Source organism: Argiope bruennichi, chromosome 2, assembly GCF_947563725.1.
Source record: "Argiope bruennichi chromosome 2, qqArgBrue1.1, whole genome shotgun sequence".
NCBI classification, from domain to species: Eukaryota; Metazoa; Arthropoda; class Arachnida; order Araneae; family Araneidae; genus Argiope; species Argiope bruennichi.
The window spans coordinates 38,016,237-38,035,351 of NC_079152.1; the positions used below are offsets into that span (position 1 = coordinate 38,016,237).

The following is a 19,115-nucleotide window of genomic DNA, read 5'->3' on the forward strand; positions in this document are numbered from 1 at the left end:
ATTTTTCTTAATAAACTTCTAACTTATGACTAGAATCGAAGTTATTAAACAGAGGATCTCTGTTACAGACTTACGTTTTTTCACCTCAGTTAATATGCATAAAAATATTTATCCTTTGTACTCGGATGGTGCCTCTCACTCACCATTTAAGACGGTACATCATTTTGATGTTTTATTTAAAAAAAATGCCTGCATAATGATAAAAGTGTGTAGATAACTTTTTCAAAGAAATTCGACTTAAAAGAACTATGCATATTTGATTTTCAGAACAATAAACATATCTTTGTAGTAGGTCAATAATTATGCATCGAATTACTTTTCCGAGTGCAGAAGGTTAATATTTATACATATTTCCTCTCTCCAGCATTTATCAGGATCTTGATTGAATTCTTCTAAACGTTTTTTTAATCACACGTAGCCTGGTCAACCAATTCCTAATCGGTGAATAGTACCGACATCATACTAAACATTGTTTTCTTCATTTATAACCGCATAAATTTATCGTATAAAATTTATGTCGTATTTCATTTTTTCAACTCTCAATAAGCAGATTTTTGGAATGCATGTATTAAACAAAAAGTCAAATTGACAATTTTTGATTTTGTCTTCCTGAAATAATTTAAGGAAATTGATATTTGCGAGTCTACCAATGACCTATGCCTTTTTGGCAGGTGCATTTATGCGGCAAATTTGATGCAATGTCCTATTTTTTTTCCAATTTTGCTAAATAATAGAACCTACTAATTTAATATTAATATGGAAGATAAAGAATCATCTTAAATAGTTGGAATTAAGGTTGTATAGTCGAATTTTATTCTTTCAGTACTGCACATTGTTTTTTTTTTGTGTGTGTGTGCACTGTACTTTGAGTTTTTCAATTTCTTTTCGGTTGAAAGGCGTTGATATTTGCTTCAACTAAGGCATTTAAATAATTTACTTCCATTAAACTAATTTACTCACCAATTCTTCAATTTACACAATTTCCAACAGCATTTGGAAATTAAAAAATTGAAGAAAATATTAAATAACAAATTTTTAGACATACCCTTACGAATAGTCATCTTCTAAATACCTTAATTTATTCAATAACTTCAGCGTAATGTATACAATCCAATAAAAAATCTCATTTGGGGTATTAAATATTTTAATTCTTTAAAAAGTTCATAAAAAATTTTATTTTCACGTAAAAAAACGTTTCAAGTCATTTAAATTCCACAATGGTTATTAATCAAAACTGGTAAACACTAATAGAGCTTTTCTTGTGAAAATTGAAATTATCTGTGTACTTTTAGATTATGTTTTAAATTTATTTGATGAGCTCAATTTTATAGTACAATGTCCTACAATATTATTACGATATTAAAAACAATATTCATGCAATATCTTATCCGTTGTTTATGATACTATTTAGCTCCAATATGAACCTATGGCATAAAAATTGGAATAAAGTTAATATATTACTTTCAAATTGCTTAAGTCATTATTTGCATATAAATTAATTTTATTAAATTTGAGAGTTATATGGTCTAATTAATCTTGAGGATATTTGCAATGAAAATTTCTTCTAATAGTTGATATATGGAATAAGCATTCGCTTCATATTAATGTCACTAAATTTAAATTCGTGCATTTCGAAGTAATTCAATTGAACACCAAAATAAGTTGTCACTTTTGTAATTTTACTAGTTTGAAAAGATATGAAATTAATAGGCTTCTCTGGAAACCTTAAAAAATAAAAGAAAATTCCACAATTTTTTTTTCTCACTAGTAAAAGCCATTTAAGTCACGATTTTAATTAAAATTTATACTTTTTTAAATAAATTTTTTAGCAGTTGGATCAAATTGGAGATGTCCAAATTCGCTTACAATTTGTCACGTATTTCCAAAAGCTGAACTCTGGGCGTTTATTCCACAATCATAAACCTAAAAATTGTTAATAGTTATAAAATACTATAAAAATTCAATGGAGAAAATTTAAACTTTGCAAATTGCATAATTATTGTAGAATTTAATGCAAATAGAAACAAAAATCAAAGCGCAAGAAATTCCAAAAAATATCCGATTTATTATCGAGTCATTCAAAAAGTTAAGTTCTTATCTTAATAGTTTAAATGTTCAAATAGTTTTGTATCCCAATCTTTCAAAAGAATAAACTGCCCCCCCCCCCAATTTCTGAAACGAAATGTGTATATTCATGTAATTAAACATATTAATGCTGTACAAGCAATTAATATATTTTGAAACTGAGCCTTGATACTGTTTAAATCTGTGAGTATTGCGATTTAAGTAAATAAGCTTGAATATGATATCAGAAAAATTTATTTACAATTTTTTCGATACAAAAAAAATGATTTATATCATTGCAACAATAAATTGGAAATACATATTTCAATAAAATATTCAATAAAAATGGTAAAATGTGAATATAATTTTTCAATTTTAAAAAAGTGAAAAATTACAAAATATTTATTCGCTTTCTAAAAGTAACATTTTAATTATTTTTAAATTTTCAACTTCAATTCATTATTAAATACAATTTTATCGAACAGTAAAACTCGTTAACCAAGTGGAGTTACTGGTATATCAAGATTTATAATGATTAACTGATACATAAATCCGAAAATACAAAAAGTTGAATAATATCAGCAAAACACAAATACAATAAAGTTTCAAAACTCTACCACATCAGGAAGCAAACTGCAAAATATCATCAGTATGTTCATTGAACAATTCATGATACTAAAAATCTTTAATAGAGTTCAAACAGTTATTAACTTAGGACATCTAAACATACGGCAAAAACTCAAAAACATTGCTGTATTGCTAATTTGAGGTAGAATTATTCTAAATATATTTTTAAAATTTAAAAAGATCGTCTCTTAGAGATTAGTGAAAATTATTTGAAATTTTCAAAATGCATAATAATTTTTAAATAAAAGAATCAATTTCAGAAACATTTAAGTATATCATAAAAGTTTAATTAAATTTCAAGTAGTCTTTTCACTATTAATTGTTAATCGAATCCATTTATTTTTATAATAATAAAATGATATTTTATGGAAATATTTTAATTCACAATTTAATATCTGCGAGTTTATAGAGCGAGCTGAAAGCATATTAATCATCATGGTGATCAGTCATGGTGATCATATGCTTTCTCAAATCTCAAAGGACACTTGATTGGTTGGCCGGCCGAACCAATCAATCAATCATCCTCAACTGAAAAAAAGTAAATGAATTTTATCTTTATAAGCTATTAATATATTTAATTTCCCTACAAATTTTAGGAGGTTAAAAAAGAATTCGATGGAAACTATGCATTAATGATTTGAAACATTAAGAAACAATTTATTCGTAAAAAATATTCCTTTTGAAGAAATTTAAAAAATGGATTCAATTGATGAATAATTATTGTATGCTCTTTCGATTATAAATTACTTCTGAAACAATCAAATTTTAAAAATCTGATATTTAAATTGATATAGAACAAAGAACCATCAATATATAGGGAAAATACCAAGAACTATACTACGTATCGAGATGTCAAAGTTCATTAAGAATAACAGATTTGAAAGGTTATTTCATCACAAAATGTTGCACTTTTTCATACAAAATACTGACATTTATACAGTCACAGATCTAATGGTATTCTATTGCAGTGAGACATTGCATATGAACAGTATGGAGATATTTGGATGCTTAAATATCACCAAAACAGTTAAGAGATCAATCTATTTCACTTTTAAAAAAGTGAAAAAATAAGCTCCTTTCTCTCTACTTGTAATTTCCAAGCAAAAATAAATAACTTAGAAACTAACAGTTTTCGCCAGTACCATGATGTGAATGAATTAACCATACAAGCATTTAGACAATTTGAAGTATTGGGTAATTAAATAAAACAAACATTTAGTAATGCTACATTTAGATTAACTTCATTCATATAATTCTCTAAATGTTACATATTTTCTATTCAGACATTAACTACAAATATACAATTATTTGCTACGAAATCTTCTCATTTATAATATAATCAAACAGACTGGCTCTGAATTTCGCTGAATTTTTTTAATCTAATTACACAAATATTTTTTTGGCACCACAAGATCATTGCTGATTGTTTTAATCACTATATTTTGCTCATCTCGGAGTCATGATCTTAAGATCTGTTTAAATATTCACTAGAGAATGAAGACTAACTATATACTAAACATAACTACTGAATTTTTGATTTCAGAAAAGTACTGAATGGAAATTATGCATATTAATGTGTTTATATACAATCTCATATCTTTATTTTCCGTTTTTCACTTTTTTTTTTATTTTCCTCGAGAATGGGATAACTTACGCCGAAAACTAAGTTCTTCCCTGTCCCAATAACTGAAATCCAATAAAAGCAGCATGTATCCGAAAGTGTCCTAGCAAACAAAATTATATATTTTTAAAATCGCAACTGTTGATCAGACACATGAAGAGGTTAAGGTATAGATTTAAATATTTATATTAAAACATTTTAAAAAATCTTTTCATCCTAAAGGACAGGAATTGAATTGTAAGAAAAATTTATCTATACACCTTGCATACCAATGAGACATTGAAGAAAATACAACTTTATGATTATAAATTCACAATGAAGAAATGTGCAGGCACATAATTTGTTACCAACTTTTCTTGCCATTGATTAAGAGAATAACTTTATGGAAATTAAATAACGGGTGGAAGGCAAAAAAATGGATTGCTCATTTTTCCAATTCAATTTTGGTATTAACTTCAGACAGTACCCATAAAAACTGAATGCAGAAATAATCTAAAATAAATAACAATAGAGGCTACATTATTACCTCTTTAATAAGATTATCAATCAAAAAATGTTTCACATTTTCTACAATACTCATGTTAACAATTTATAAAATGAATTTATTGTGGAATTTTAACTTTCATTGTGATCATCTATGACTATGCTTCATAGTGCATGATCAATTCTTTAAAAATTAGCTTATAAGATTGATAAAATCATCGATATTTTCTAGAAAAACGAAATAAATACAGAAATATAAGAATACCTTCTTAAATCTTCTGGAATGTAATTCCAATTTCTGTCCATTGATGATAATCAAAAATATATGCGTTAATCTTCGCATCACGAAAAGCACCTGGAAGTATACTGTGCATAAGGGATGCAGCCTATTTGATGACGAATCTACAAAAAGAAGAAATGCATAGTTCGAAAGCATCATGCAAACACTAATTAGATTTTCAGAATGCTTCCAAATGTTAGAATATAAGTGTAGTATACTTCCAAATATTAGTGTAATCATAATTAATGAAATTCAGATTGGAAGGTCGAATATAGCCATATGCGGGCAACACCACAATCCATCACTTACTCGATAATACAACCATAAAAACAATCACAAAGAGCGGTTTGCACACCCTAAAAAATACTGGAAAGTTTTCAAAACATATGCCCGAAGATACTTCCTTGGACCGATAATGTGAGGAAGAAAAGTTAATGAGTAGCGAATATGCAGAAATGCATAATTATCCTGAAGACGAATTAGGACGCAATTCAAATGAATTTCCCAGGATGAAGATACTATCTGCACAAAGGTATGACACCAGTTTTAGTGTAGAAATAGTAAACCAATTCCTGTTCGACTTCTCAGCACCATTAATAACTGAAGTACTCTTTGTGAATTCCTTAAACATTACCAGCACAGAATGAAATATACATCAACATAAGGATTGCTTTTTTATCAACACTCGATAGAAGCTACAACAGACGATGTAAAGCTCAATAGAAATAAGCGAATTCTTAAACATCACTTTCTACATTTTAGAAGCTGTTAATGCAATTTTCTTTACTGCCATTAAACTAATGAGAACTTTGTTCGTAAATTGTTATCACTTTTAAAATAGAAGGCGGATTCATCAAGAACATTGTTCATCTCTTACACATTAAAAACTTCAATATTACTGAGAAAAAAATAGCAAAAAAAAATACTCAAAAACTAGTACTATGGAATTTTAAATGGCAAGAATCAAAATATTGGTTCATAAATAAACTGAATTAATTTCCAAAACAATTTCCTATTCATTTGGTTTGGGACATTTCAATGCTTGTTTTAGTAAAATACTTTTGCTTATATAAATATATCGATATGTTATAATTAATCGTCGATTCATATTAAATGCATTTGATTTTTAAACAAAACAAACCAATGGAAACAAGTGGTCAACAGAAAATTACTTTAAACATGCCAACACCTATTACCAGAGTTTCCTATTGCACATGAGAAATTTGATACATTTTTTGAGAGTCTTGCTGAAATCCGAACGTTGCAAGTAGATAAGTTTCCATAATGCAAGACCCAAATACACTAAGCCAGAATTTTCGACTTAAAATTCTTCAAACCTTTAGCAATAGTTCATTTGAAATCAAAGGAGCTAGCATTTCAAAAGACTGCTGATCATATTTTATAATATCACGTTTCTACTCAAGAGGTGGATTCCCCATATTGCCATTAGAAAATATGCTGGTTCTTGCTTCAATTTGAATTGATTTCTTGATGACAAAGACTCAGAAAATCACGCTTTAATCTAAAATTCATGTCAACATCCGAGAAAATCTGAAAAGGGAATTTGATAGAGATAACAAATTCATCAATCAAAGGCAGAAAATATTGTTAAATCAGCAATAATGATGATATACTCGGATAATATTGTTCAGAAGTTGCATCATTAATTCTTGAATTTATCAACAAAAAAAAATGTTCGGAGTTTCAAAATCGGTAAAACTATTAATATAATTGGATTTTAATAATGAAAATTTTTTTTGTTCATATTTATATGAAGATGAATTTTCAAAGTAATTTTTGAAAATCCTGTTAAATAATTTTCTCAATCTTTAAATCAAGTTTATTGTTCATCTTTCGTTCAAAACTTTTAATAATTTGAGTGGAAAAAAAAGGATGTGTAATAATTTGTTCATGTAATAAAAAATAAAAAACATTTAATCAGCTTTTAAATAATCATATAACGGTTCTTAAAATCATGCATTTTCCCACACATGTTAAAAAAATTCAGGAACTTACCTAGTCTTGGACGAAGGACGCTGATACGACCCATGAGAATAATTCTTTATCCGAGGTCATCGATGTCAATGCAAGATGTGCTCGGAACTAAGAAAACAGTCATTGACTGGACAGAATGTAATCTTGATTATTCAGAAGATAGCTGTCACATTCATGTCATAAATTTTCTACATCAGCAAATGAATTTCCATCCTTGAATTTGAAAACTTAAAAGAAAACTATGAAAAATTTAGTTATTCAACAATTATTCTATATTTAATTTAACAAAAATCATTATCTGTTTGTAGAAGCATTTTGGGATTGATGCTTATAAATAGAATTCTGCAGAAATCAAGTCCATAACTCGACAAGTGTTTTAAAATTCTCGAAGAATTATGAGTTCTGAGAACTTCTTGCTACACAAGTCAGTTCTGCAAATTTCAGTTATACTTCAAAATGATAAGAAGAGATTATTTCAAACTTCGCTGAAAGTGTATGCAGAGAATATTCAACATTTTTAATATCCAACATTGTTAGCAACCAAATGAATCAAGTTTCTATATTGACTGATACAAGCTTTCAAAAATGTTCAGAGCTTAGAAATGACTCATTTGAAGATTTTGATTCTAATACCTATTGATTCGTATTCTATGCCAGTGCTTCGAATATTTTTATTCATTCTTCTTACAAATCATTCAGATTTTGAATATTTCTGTCGATTTATCAAACCATTCCAATTCTATTATCATTTCGTTTTATATGACAGTTGTATCATAATATTTCAAGATTTAGTTTTTCAGAACATGAGAAAATGAAGAAACTTTAGAAAGAAGTGTTTCAAAGCAATCTCCAGGCGCGATTTTTATCAATGCCGTTTCCCTCAGTTCTGAGTTCGAAGTTTATATAAGAAAATATATCGTTTTGCCAATCTGCGCCAAATAAAATTTGTGAAGTGCGAAACTAGAACTCTGAAGACTAATTTTTCTTTCACACACTTTGAGATAAATTATTTCTGAAGAACAGTAAGTTTTTTTTTTTTGTAACTTTGGGGCGAAGAATTCAGAAATATCTCCGTCGTTTTCTTAACACAAATCCACAATTTGACGCTTTAACTATTTGTTTTTTCACCAGTGTTCTAAACTTATTGCATGGTTCTTTATCGGTTGGTATTAAGTACGACAAACCAAGATTTTGGAATCACTAGATGTCATATTTCAACTTATTGTATCTTGGCTAAAATTAAGCTCTTAATTAACTGCGGAATTTAACTTTATTTTTAATGCTTTAACTAACAAAGGGTCGAAAAATAATCGCCAAATTATCAAATGAAAGTCCTTTATCGGAAATGATTCCCTTGAATCTGAACAAAATTTTAAACTGGTCAGATAAAACTCTAAGAAAAATATTTTAATCTAGCTAACTGCAAATTAATAATTGAAATATTCTTTTGCTAATTCTTACCGTCATCCCTGCTAAGTTTAGAAAACTGACAATTAGGCTAAACATTTTATTCATCATATAAATATTGACCCTCGGATTTTCAATTTTGTTTAAAGTAAAAACATTTTATTTTGAAAAATTTGAAGGGCATTTCTTAGAGTTTAAATTCTAAATGCTCCATACGGATTTTGAAACAATCTGTTTAAATATAGAATTGAAATTACGTAGCCATATTGCATAGCTGGCTATTTTTATATTATTGGCCGATTCAAAATGTTGGACACAAAGACTTGTAATTTAAAAATATATGTTTAAAAAATTTTGGGGGCCGATTTTCCTATTATGTTAGGCATTGCGATATAATTTTTAAAAATAGTTGTTTCTTATTGGGACCTCCTCATTAAAATATTCATATTCCGGAAATGGCTGAAGAGTTTCTGGAGTTTTATTCAAACCAAACCTTTAAAGAGATGTGACCATATATCGCTATAAAAGAGGAGTTTTAATAAAACGACAGAAAACTGAAAGTTTAAAAATTTAATTTTATTTTGATCTCGTTAAATAAATTGATATATGGGAAAGTCTACTTAAAATGGACTAAAAACCAAAATCTTTACTTCTCTAACAAATTATAGTAATTTCAGTTTTTAAAATTTATATCAAATGTTAGAAACTAAAATTTCAATTTCTTGCGCGAATTAAAATTGTGCATGAATAATTTCTAATAAGATAGTAGTTTGTTACTTCACCGCAATGATTGAAATTTAAAAGACGAATAGCGCAAGTTATAAAAAACTATTCAGAAACCCTTGCAATTCGTTTTACAGAGAAAAAAATATATTTAAAAATAGTTTTTCTAATTACATGCAATTCCAAACTTGATTTTTCATTGAATTAGGCGAAAAACTTAAAAATATTTTTCCACGAGTAAAAATATACCAAAAAATTGCTTCACTGAATATTCTACAGAATTAAAATGTGAACAGCCCAGCTGTATTTAGTTTGTATCAAATTATTTTTAACTATTAACGTGACTGAATTGAGAGAATAAGGCATGAGGAGTTTGGCTTTTCAAAAACCAAAATTTCTTATCTGTTCAAAGCCGAAGCTTTTTTTTTAACATTTAAAATATTAAATAATCATTATAAGTTACTTTTTAAATGCATTTGTTTTCTTAGCTCCTATCCATTTCTGATAAAAGTATAAATTATTTGATCAAAGAAATTGACAATCCTAGCCATCGCAATTTTCCACATTATCAATAAACCTTTCTCGAAGTCTGAACAGTGTTGAAATTTGTCACTGTATGGAAACTAGGGAGGAATTCTCAGAAAATACTCTCCTAATTTCAATTTTTGAAAATTTGCTAAGATATCAAAAGTTTTTCCACATTTAAAAAACAATTTACCCTTACGATCTGAACAATTATTTGATGGAAACATGTCCAGCATGTTACTTGGAGTTGATATAAACTCCAAGGAACTAATTTGTAGGAATGTGCCAACATTGGCAAAATCAAATTGAATTTATCCCGAATGGAATTGTGAAAAATGAAGAGGTTATATACCAGCAGTGGGATACTTGGACGGCTGTAAATAAATTATGAGCAGCTAGATCTTTTATCTCTTTAAGTCGAAGGGGAAAAAAAGTGATTCTTGGATATTTTGTAATTTAAGAAACATCCATTGACCTCTGGATACAATTTGCATAATTGCAGTTTTTAAAGAGTCGGGTGCAAAACTGCAATTATTCTGGATCCTTACCGATTTTTTCTGGGAAAATTAATATTTTTTTTAAATTTACCACAGCAAAGTATTACTACAACTCTATGAAATTTATATGATATCTTGATATACTATTTCAGATATCAGGAAGACAGATTGAAATATATTCCAGGATGTATCTAAACAGCCAATGGAGGATGGTAAGCTCTTGAAATTTTAAAATTTAGAGCGCGTTAGAAATTTATCGATGGTCCAAAATTTTAACAGCATCATTTTTATACAGAAAATAGTTAACGTTGTTCAAAAAGCGAGGCAAAATCCAAATCCCTACAATTAAATACACATCTTGAACTAAAAATAAAATTTCGGCCTTTTTATTTTAATAAGAAGTGAGTATCTTATACTTTTTCACAGGGTTAATAGAAAATTTTAAAAAAATAAACATCTAAAATATTTTTTGATTATTAAGGAACTTAATACTGAATGCTATTGAGTGAAAAAGTTCATACTGAAAAATGTTGAAAGTATGAATTCTTTTTAGCTCTAAACAATCCCAGATATATAAAAATTAGTTCGAAACATGATAGGTAGTTGAAAGCGAACAAACTAGAATTGCATATATTCGTAACTTTAAGGATGTGTATAAAAAAATTTAATCTGTAATATTTTGAAGATATTTATAACTATTATATAGACATCTAAACTGATAAATTTAATAACCAGCTATTTTTACCAACAAAAGATTCAGATGCTTGCATAGAATCCTATTGTTCCAAATATTGTCGTCTTTTACAGAGATTAAACGGAGAAAGTTTGGGTAAATCATTACTTTACCGTGATCAGATACCTATTAAGTCGTTACCTCCCCTTACCTTTGGTTTCAATATTGGATAATCAAAACTAGAGCGAACATTTCACATAGCATTCAGAATTTCAGCCTTTTAAGCTCAAAAGCCAAGAAGAAATCAAGAGTGCCTAAGCTATTAAAACTTGCAAGTACATATTCATCATTTAAAGGAAAAATATCGGTTACGTATAAAAAAAAAGAATTTAATGAAAGCAACACATTTTTTTCTATTATAAAATAGTGATAACATGTTTCCTCAAGAACATTTCGATCTTAATGAATCAAAGATTTTTCGTCACTGATAATTATTATCACTAATTTATTCCATATATTAGAGCCATTCAAATTTTTCGCACTATTTATATTACTCTTTGCCACGAACGACACTAGATTTTACAAAGTACATATATTTTCCATATCAATTCTAATTTTAAACATTTATAAAAAAAACATATCCCTTGATAGGACGTTAAAAATAAAAATTACTCTTACACAATTTAAATCTACGAACACTGCTTAAATACATTCAAATATCAATTTGCATCTTTCTCAATATTCACAAGTCATGCAATATGTGTTCCTATGCGTTGCAGCAAGATATTCACTCACCACGTTCAGTATACTACACCACGATGTCCAATTTCTGCACTCTCCACATTAAACATACTTTGGCACGACATTCCCCTTAATGCATATAAACTCTAAATTCTGCACTCTACGCATTAAACATTCACATTCTTGAATGACCCCGAAACTTTATTCCATACATCCTCTTATACGACATTGCAAGTATATTACTGCACGAATTACTTGCACTCCGACACACAACGTTCAAATTCTTCAAATCACCCATCATCCAAAATAAAACATTTTCTGCATTCCAAGCATTACCCACACACCCTCCGACACGGCATTCACATCCTTCACCCCAAGCATTACCCACACACCCTCCGACACGGCATTCACATCCTTCACCCCAAGCATTACCCACACCCTCCGACACGGCATTCACATCCTTCACCCCAAGCATTACCCACACACCCTCCGACACGGCATTCACATCCTTCACCCCAAGCATTACCCACACACCCTCCGACACGGCATTCACATCCTTCACCCCAAGCATTACCCACACACCCTCCGACACGGCATTCACATCCTTCACCCCAAGCATTACCCACACACCCTCCGACACGGCATTCACATCCTTCACCCCAAGCATTACCCACACACCCTCCGACACGGCATTCACATCCTTCACCCCATGCATTACCCACACACCCTCCGACACGGCATTCACATCCTTCACCCCATGCATTACCCACACACCCTCCGACACGGCATTCACATCCTTCACCCCATGCATTACCCACACACCCTCCGACACGGCATTCACATCCTTCACCCCATGCATTACCCACACACCCTCCGACAAGGCATTCACATCCTTCACCCATGCATTACCCACACACCCTCCGACACGGCATTCACATCCTTCACCCCATGCATTAACCACACACCCTCCGACATGACATTCAAATCAAGCATTACCCACTCTCCGAAACGCTCCCGAAAGTTTCCACTCCAGACATTCCCATACTACGTTACTGCTACGAACATCCCTACTTCAAACATAACCCAAATTCTTACACGACCCCCAATTTTACCCATAATCCCGCACGGCCTCAAACATTACACTCCACGCACTTCCCATAATCCAGCACGGCCTCAAACATTACACTCCACGCACTACCCAAATACCAGAAGATCACCACATTCTTAACATATTATTCACCATTCATCATATATCTTTATTTCTTCACTCCATGCATTTCTCACACAAACTCCGATATGGCCCCAATATTTAATTCATATCCATACCGATATAAGCTTTTGAAAATTCTTCATCCCAGGCTTTTTCAAGACACTGATACGATACTCAGATCCTTCACTACATACATTACTCACACTCCAGCCCGACACACATCTTCGCTCTACCCTTCTTTACTACGGAAGACGTCATTCCAAACATTTGCATTTGAAGACAAGAAGAAAGTGCTTCTTGACTGCAAAAGTATAACAAATATTTCCAAGTTCCTCACATTGTCCTCTACTCAGAGCTTTCACACTACCATGTATTAATCTTTTGCCATCCTGCCCCTCTTTTTTATCATACCAACACTATTCACCCCAGTATAATTCATGTCTCATGTACTCGGCCCGTAGTTTCTACTTTCAGCCGCATGAGCCAATATCATGACCCACAGTTTCCTATCAAATTAATACTCACTGCAGGAATGCGCAATTTAAAAATTGTGAAATCACTTTGATTCACACAAAACCCGATTATATTCTTGCGACAATTTCAGTTTGCACTTTGACTATCTCCACTAGAAGAGTTATTTATATTTATCCAGAGAATACCATAATGACAATTTTTATCGCAATTTCATAGATGCAAGTTAATGCAATAGTCAAATAAAGATGCGAAATGAAAAAAATAATTGGTGTTATTTAGTCATTATACTTTTCTATAATTATGTTTACCATTATTTTCATATGTCACCACTTCTGACAACAGCTATGCAAGTCACTTGACTTGTATTGAAAATGATTTTCTAATTGATGGCTTTCATTTTGGTTTACTTAGTACATCATTTTAACTATCAAAAATCCGTTTGGTACTTATTCAATCCCAGTGGCCATTCCTATCTATCTCGCCCATGTTGTTACCCTATTGTGGCATTTTTATTTCCTGTTCAATAAACATATTTGGCCATGCTAACAATTCAAACATTTCCATGACTTCCATGTCAAAATGGACCAAAACGTGTGATGGGGAGATATGATCTTACATAGTAGCAATTCCCCAATATTAGAGATGAAAACATCTCTAAAGTTATTAATGCCAAATACTTTTGATAAGTTTCTAGAAATATACCTTTAATTTAAATGCATGAACTCTTAAAGTACAAGAAAACCAAATCTCATACATTTGCAAAAATTTAGATTTCCAATATTTTGGGAATACATACAGATAACTCATTTTCTGTCATGTATTGCATAGAATGACAATTTCTATACTCTCCAACCTCCCTATAAAAGCTAGAAAGATAGTATGAATATGAAAAAGTACCGATTTTTCATGTCAGACATACAATTAATTTGACTTTAAAAACACTTCCCCTGCATTAAGAGATCCAAATTTGCCTAATGATATGCTCCAGAGTACAATTTCATGTTTATCAAAATTGGATTTTGTTATCAATATTTCAATTATTCTAATCAGCACAATTTTGTGCAATTGTGTCTTGGCATGCGTAAATTAGTAAATGAATTTAGTTATGCTTAGATTCCTTAATATTGGGAAAACTTAAGAAATTTCGAATTCTTTAAAAAAAATTACTTAAGACTTATAGCAATAAATTCAATTAAAGGTATGGTTTTTTAGTACATCATTAAATATATTTCATACAACTTATTTACTGAAACGTTTGTCTAGTTTATAAGTTGCATCGTTATTAATGTTTAAATTAACCCAAACTACTCAATAGAAAATCTTTCTTCATCAGTCCACTATTTTGATACATTTTGGAAAAATTTTACTATCAGTCTTCCCTGACCACTGAAGAGTAAACATCAAGAAGTTTCATAGAGTTGTGAAAATGCTTTGACATGGACACAAAAATATCCTTCAAAAGCTCTGGGGCAATAATTGAAATTCGATCTTTTGTTTCTGGGCTACACGACGTTACATTTATGCATACGGTAACGTAATATCAATGGATAAAGTACCAGAAATGACAAAGCACCAGAGGTAAATATTTTTTCACATTTTAAAGTAATGATAGATTGAGTGTTCTAATGTAATAACGGTGATCTGTCTGAAATTGATAAATTCTACTTCATCTCCAAAAACGTTCCATAAAAGGTGTTCTTTGTCCTAAAATATTTTGACAATAAAAGGCCTAATTAAAACCTCGAGTTGCTTAACATTTAAACACTCAAAAAAAGTCAGAGTTTGATATTTAAGTAAAATAATCCAAATAACTTATTCGGCCTATTCCGATTTTTATATTTAATCTAGAATCAGATTATTCTTTATTCATATACTTAGTTTCATATTTCGTAAATTCTGAATTTTGAAGTGTTTTATTACGTATAAAAAATATGGGTTATTTTAAAGCCTAATCTGTATGGAATTTTTATTATTTGAAGATTTTGCCAGGTTTTAAAGCTTGGAATTGCGATAATTCTTTTCTTCATGGTGTGTTATTTGAATTATGCTTTCAAATTTGTCAATCATTTTGCTCTATCATCCTTAATCATTTTCGTCTTTTTATGCTCTCAAATCAAAAATGAAAACGTTTAATATGATTTGTTCTTTTGGTTTTCTTTCAATTATATTAAATGCCTTCCTTTCTTACATCACACATTAGTCACATCACGCATAAAAAATGGTCAGAGTAAATGAGTACAGTTGAGGAAACAAACTAATCACGGATAATCCCTAACTAATAAAAGTTAAACATATTTCAAATATATTTGTGCTCCTATCTATTAATGAATTAACAAGGTAAAAACCACTAGAGATAGACGCAAAAATTTACAATGAAATAATTCAATTAATAAACGACTATCTAAATATATCTACGCAAAATATCCAGATATGCTTAATTAGTCATCGGGCGATAAATATTGAATTTTGCTTCTACTTTCAAGGGATCATTTTCTTCAAAGAACTTTTACAACCAATAATTTGGGGATTCTCTTTAGACCAGTTGTCAGAAACTCAATTTTTTTAGAATGCATTATTTGTCTTAGAAATCCTAATAGCGCTTAATTAGTTTTAAAATTTAAATAATCCTACTAAAATTCCAAAATCATGCGATCGTATTTGCCACAGTCAAATGTAAGTGGAAATGAAAATACTTGCTTTGTTGCATGTAAATGGAAGCAAATCTTGATCATATCGATTGCTTCTTTTCTAGACTATTGCATCTGCTACTAGAGTTTGAGCTGCCAACTTGCAGGCTGTAATACTTTATTTTATAAATAATTCAATACCTTGAAATTTCATTTCCATCTTGGTTTGAATACAGGATAGATGTAGATAGAACGAGTTACTTTACGTTGAAAGTTTTAGACAATGAACCTGGAAAAGAAATAATAATCGATACCAAAAAAAGATGGTAATTTGCTTCCTGTAATCAATCACAAACTTCAACATTACTATTTAAGATGAGATTCAATAAATTTCCCAAACCACAAAATCTAGAATAAATCGTAAATCTGACTTATAGTAATCAAAATATTTGTATGTATATTTTAAAGATAGATGAATCAAACTTTTAACACGATAACATATATACTTCCTGCAATTTGAGCAATGAGAGGTGCAGGAATCGTTCGGAGTTGTTTATAAAGTAACCTATTCTTCCTGAGACTAATAAATTTCGCGGTTACTTTTTAGCTTATAAATGCTAATAATGAATGAATGCGAAAAAATTTGTAATAAAAATTATCGCTTTATACTACAGCACAAAATCATGTACATCAGCTTAAATTTTAAAACAATTTGCAAATGCCCTTTTCCCACGCAATTTTCGATTCACCGGATTTTATTGAAATAGAAGAGTAGATTCCATAGATCATTTTTTAATGATTTCAACATATTGATATATGCAGTTTTATTTAGCAAATTTTTCATTTTTTTATTTAACTGCAAGTCAACTTCAAGAGGTTTCACCTCATTATTTTTTAAAACAAATTTCAAGATTAAAGTAAGGAAATATGTATTTACATTATACTTAACGCACTCTAAATTCTTACTTGCAAATTTTTCGCATTTTGATTTGAGGGACAAAAACAAATTTTGGACAGAAAAAAAAATACTAAAGTAACAGTTATCCCCCCCCCTCGGGTCTGCGAGACCGCTATCGATGGATTTTCGGTCATCCCTATTGTATTTTAACTCAATTGAGTGGATAGACCCTGTAGCTTCCGGTTTTGTGAACTTCAGTACACGTGCGCTTTTTCAACCGATTTCAGCGGATGCTTTTTAAAATAATTCTGTTATTTCTTTTAGTGCGGTCTCTAAGACCGCACCTCCCTGTTAGTGCCCCAGTGATAAACAAGGCTTAGCAGATGACGCTAAAACTTGAGCCCTGAAATATCATCCAATGTACTGATCCTATTATGAAGTGCTCCAGACACTTTTAAATGAAGCAGAAAATGATTTTAATGATAAGGATAATTCAACAGAAGAGGTTTTCGATAAAAGTTCGCATTCAACTGATTCTGATATGTATGTTCACACATAATTAATTTTTCTAGGTATAATAAATTTTAAAATTTTCAAAATACGTTAACATACCATACGATATACATACATAATTTATAGGTTTATTTTTATACTAGTTCTTAACCTTTTGTTTCAAATGCCCTAGAAAACCTTGCTATGAAAGTCGCACAAGCCGATAATAGAAATGGCCAATTTTATCCATTGTCAATTTTTTGTCTTTTGTTGAATTTTACATGATTGTTACGAGCGCCTTTGGCTAAAAAACTAATTTTAACTTTAATCATACTAGAGTTATAACTTGCTTTTACAACTCTAAAATCAGAATTAACTGCGCGCGAAACCGATGTATGTTTTTGTATATGGCAACTAAATATAAATATAGCATGTAAATAGAATTGTAATATATATAGATAATAAAATGGAGTCAGATTAATAACGAGTGGATTATTTCACATTACGACCCCACATCTTTGAATCTTATTAGCGGAGAAACGACTGAATGAAATGAAATTCAGGTAGAGTCTCAACAATGATATTGTCTTCTATACACCTTCATATACTGTAAAAATAAATACGATTTAAAAAGTAATATGTTTTTTCAAGATTTATTGTAACATGTAATTTGAGAAGAAAATGTATGTTCCAACGCATTTACTTTTTTCAATGATAATACATTTTTAAAAATTTCTAAAACATTTCCATATATCAAGAAAAACTTCTTCAAAATATATTAGCAGTTTTTCATACTAATATATTCATTAGAAAATTTAATTTGAGTGTAAGTGAAATGTGGTCTCATAGACCGCATCTCCCTAGTTAAGTCCTAAAATTTCACCTCCCCAGTTAAGGGTTAAAAATATATATAAAATATATCCGGTTTTAATATGAACGTGTTCAGTTACATGCCTCTGTAAATGAGATTGAAGCAAAGATATATTCTGAAAATTCCGCAAAAGGGAAATTCGCAATGTTATGCAACCTCGAGATTAACGCCTATACTTTGTATATTTCATTACTGACCCTGAGTTGGCTATATTACAATTTATCTTCTAAGCTTATTACCAGGCATTTTCCTTCCTTAACTGAGGCTCTCTCAAGTTTGAAAATTCGTTCGGGTTTTTGAATTTTGCATATTGTAGTACGAGGATTGGAGAAGAAGACTAAGAAATCGCGTAACTTCGAGTTCAAGCATTTAATAATATACTGTAATTAAATTATAAAATTCTTTTAATAATCGTATCGCATTTCAATTTGAAATATACCACATTAATAGAGATAACTTTATTCTTTTGAAAAAACTTAATTACAAAAGGAACATTATTACAATAAATTCACTAATAAAAATATTCGAAATATTCATTAAATAATACAAGTAAAACATCCTACCTTGTTTTTATCAACAGTATCAAAACTTATTTTGAGTTTTCACAGTCTTCATTAAATAATTAAAATCTTGCACTTCACCAAGCTCAAAAGTAATAATGAATGTCTATTGTAAACCTAGATAGACACTGTGGAGATGATTTAGCTTAATGAGAGAAGGCAGAAGAAACTGCGTATATCATGCAAAGACTATAAAACACAGTTAAGAGAAAGACATCATGCTTAGCAATTCACAGTATTCTTCTTCCAAAAAATATTAATAAGGTGATCACACAGAAGCCATAGTGATTAAAATAATGGTAGGGTTAGCATTCGGATTTGAAACCAGCGGAAGAATATTCCAACAT

At 30.0% G+C, this 19,115-nt stretch overlaps 1 long non-coding RNA gene across 1 annotated transcript; it reads right to left on the minus strand.

The window, feature by feature from the left end:
• Nucleotides 1-7,106: 7,106 nt before the first annotated feature.
• Nucleotides 7,107-18,904, minus strand: LOC129962082 (uncharacterized). The gene is made up of 3 exons (XR_008783881.1): nucleotides 18,772-18,904; nucleotides 16,149-16,236; nucleotides 7,107-7,297 (listed from the first exon to the last, which is right to left on the minus strand). It is a non-coding gene; the product is annotated as an uncharacterized LOC129962082 (long non-coding RNA).
• Nucleotides 18,905-19,115: the final 211 nt, after the last annotated feature.